Genomic DNA, 3,679 nt, shown 5'->3' on the forward strand with positions numbered 1-3,679 from the left:
TTTTCTGATAATAAATAAGCAACAGAAAGCTCACTAACCCAAGCAGTAGCCAAATAAGTTAAAACAAAATATTTTTTATTTTTCTTTAAAGAAGTAGCAGTTGGTTACTTTCTGTAGCTGAGAGATAAAACATGATGTGGAAGAAGTGACATGTTCCCATCTCCTCAACTCAGAAGACAAGGACTAAAGAACAGCATATTCGGTGCCATGATACCTACTGGGTTGGTCAGCTTTCTGTTACTGTGACAAAATACCTGAGATAATCAACTTGTAAAGAGGAATGATTTCTTTTGGGTCCCAGTTTTGAGGTTTCAGTCCAGGGTCAGTCAGCTCCTTTGCTTTGGGTCAAAGCTCTCACTTCATGGCATCAGGGAGGGGCAAAGAGAAAGATTGGAAGGGGCCAGGGTCCTGATATCTCTTTCAAGGGCATTCCCCCAATGACCTCCTAAGTTCCTTCCACTAGATCCTTCCAAAGGTCCCACCACTTACCAATAGCACACAATCTGTCAATCAAGCCTTTATCAGATCTTTGGGGAGGGTGTTTAAGATCCAAACCATAATGCCTATGATCGTGTGAAATCACTAATACCGGATACTAAAACAAACTCTTCCTGAGAACTTCCCTTACACAGCACTTCCTTCCCTGAAATTCATTCCTTTTGCATTCACTACGTGGGTACCTCAATAGCTGCCACGTCCCCGATCCCGGTGGGTATCACCTTCTCACATTTTGTGAGTAGAGGAAGAGGCCAGAAAGAGGAGTGGGTAGAAGAAATTTCATTTCTCCTTGGAAATTTGAAGATTGACCACTGCATTTCATTCAGCTGTTTTAATTATGCAAGGCAGAAAATGTGCTCCCAGATTTGCCAAAAAAAATAAAAAAAATAAAAATGCTACAAAGTGCCAGTAGTACTTCTCTTTAGCCGGCAGAGGGAAAAGAGGATCAGACTTTGCGTTGCTGCTTGTCTTCACACACAAGAACAAAAACCAAAAGCTGTTTTCCCTCGTTTCTTTAGAAAAATCGAATTTTTTGACAATGGATGTTTACCAACGCTTTCGACATTAGATCAATACAATCTAATGAGTACTGCATGTATCTGGTATAAAGACTTTCAGATACACCCAAACTGGGACAGGGGTGAGGGAGAAGAAAGCCAGATACAGTGCGAATCCTGGCTACCATCCACGTTTTAGTCAATCTGTAGATCAATTCAGAGTTTATGACTCCTAGAAATGATTTGTGCGTTTTCTTATAACAGTATGCTGTCCATCAACGTTCTAGTCCCCTTCTGGTCATTTTAAAGTAAAATGCATTAGATTGTCTTTAACACTCTGGTCTCTGAAAGTTAGGAATAAAAATCAAAGAAAACCCATTCAGATCTTATAAAAGCCTCCCCAATGAAACTATTTGTTTCAAAATTGCCCAGCTAAAGCACAGCCCCGCTTGATTACAATGGCCTCTGCTGAAGCAAAACACACACTGTGTTTAAATTCAGGTTCAGCACGAACCCTTTGGAAAGGACCCGGAGAACACTGTGGTGAGGAATGCAATTCACAATTCTGCCTCTTTATAAGCCCTGACGCTCCCATTAGGCTTAAATGGAATCACACGGTGAATTTTCCACAAGCCAAATTTACCAGGGAAAACCTTTTCGAAGATGTCTGCCTCCTTCTAGTAGAAGCACAATGTCCCATGCAATCCACAGAGAAAACAGACATCATATCCACTGCCCCCCAACCCCGTTTCATTTTCTGATCTAACTTGCTCCCCATGACCCCAAATGGATTATGATGCTTTCTACTTCAACTTGATAAAAAAAAAAAAAGGAGATTTCAGTGCCTTTCTCCTGGGGAATGAATTTTAAATTGTGGTGATGGTTGCACAACACTGTGAAGGCATAGAGTAAAAACCACTGAATTGGACACTTTAAATGTGGGAACTCTATTTAGATGTGGGATGTGAACATTTTTCGGTGAAGCTGTTAAAAAAGATACAGGCATTTCTCTCGTTTTAAGATCATAACCTGTGCAACGAATGTTTCATTTCTCCTGTTTTTCAACACAGATTGACTGTTCATCCACATTCTATTTTTTAAAAAGATTCCTTGCAGTGTTCATGTGTTTGATTCTCTTTCTAGATTTTTCTTTTTCCTGCTTTATGTCTGACCAAAAGTCTTTTTGTTTGTTTATTTGTTTTTATTATTCTCAGTGAATTGAGAAACCGATGAATGTGGTGCAGGAAATGTTCCCCCCAAATGTGGTATTTTAGCATGCTGAGTATTTTTTTTCCTAAGTTTAGGTCAGATCTCTAAGGTGCTGGAGCAAGGCTTGCAGGAGACACATCTCCTGCAATGGCATGAAAACCTATTTGTTGCACTTTTGAGCCATAATAGGATCTACTGAGTGTTTTAAGTTTAAGGAAAAGTCAGGAAGTAGAAAAAAGCAAGAAGATCCCTCTAACCTTCTCTCCTCCCCTCTCACCTGAAGTTGGTCATGGAAATCAAACACTCCTCCGGGGTGCTATTAATGTCATTTATATTTGGCTATCATGTTATAAGCTCAAAACTACATTGTTATTATTTTATATAATTGACATCTTTTAAAGACAGAACAAAGGAGAGTAAGTACATATTTTTGGAGTTTGTTACATTAACCTTCTTCTATGCCATTTATGATCTCTTCATTTCTATGGATTCAAACTACCACATGATGCCATTTTCTTCCTCCAATAAAATCTCTTCTTTGTAAACCACCTTCTCTGTGCTGTTGACAAATAGATTGAATTTTGATGTGAACTAAATAATATGATATGTTTTAATTCAATATCTTTTAAAAATCAGTATAGAGGCTGGGCACAGTGACACACACCTGTAATCCCAGCAGCTCGGGAGGCTGAGGCAGGAAGATCACAAGTTCAAAGCCAGCTTTAGTAAAAACAAGGTGCTAAGCAACTTACTGAGACCCTGTCTCTAAATAAAATACAAAACAGGGTTGGGGATGTGGCTCAGTGGTTGAGTGCCTCTGAGTTCAATTCCCAATATCCCCTTAAAAAAAAAAAAATCAGTGTAGAGAAGAGAGTTAAGTAATCAACTATACCAATTATGTACATAATTAACTTTGTTAGCACTCTTTATTTTTTCATGTGTGTTCAAATTATTTATCACCATTCCTTATAAGCCTGGTTAAAAAACAGCTTTTTAAAATATATGCATCTGGGGATGTTTTAAATTTGCCTTTTTTTTTCAAGGATAATTTTCCTAGATTCTTGGTCAATAGGTTTTACTTTGGGCATGTTATATATATCATCCAGTCCTTAATGGCTTCCATTATTTTTAAAAAAGAAAGGTCAACTTAATCTTCTTAAGCTCCCCTGTAAGTGATGAGTCATTTACTTCTTGCTATTTTTTTTTTCTGTCTTTCAAAATTTTGACTACACTGTGTCCAGCTCTGATTTCTTTCTATTTCTCTGTTTGGAGTTTATTGAGCTTCTTGAATGTGTAGATCAATCCTTTTCACACCAAATTGAGGAAGTGTTCAGGCACTGTTTCCTGAAATATTTCCTAAAAAAGAAGATATATATATATTTTCTATTCCTTTTTCTCTGTCCTCTTCTTCTGGTACTCCTATTATGCCTAAGTTGGTACACTGAATGGTGTCCCACATTTCTCTGAGGCACTGG

General features: G+C 38.0%; 1 non-coding gene across 1 annotated transcript; it reads right to left on the bottom strand.

The window, feature by feature from the left end:
- Positions 1-2,298: 2,298 nt before the first annotated feature.
- On the bottom strand, positions 2,299-2,396 carry LOC113186928 (small nucleolar RNA U13). Its single transcript, XR_003301354.1, has one exon. It is a non-coding gene; the product is annotated as a small nucleolar RNA U13 (small nucleolar RNA).
- Between the last annotated feature and the right edge of the window lie 1,283 nt (positions 2,397-3,679).

This window comes from Urocitellus parryii, chromosome 13 (genome assembly GCF_045843805.1).
Source record: "Urocitellus parryii isolate mUroPar1 chromosome 13, mUroPar1.hap1, whole genome shotgun sequence".
Taxonomy (NCBI): Eukaryota; Metazoa; Chordata; class Mammalia; order Rodentia; family Sciuridae; genus Urocitellus; species Urocitellus parryii.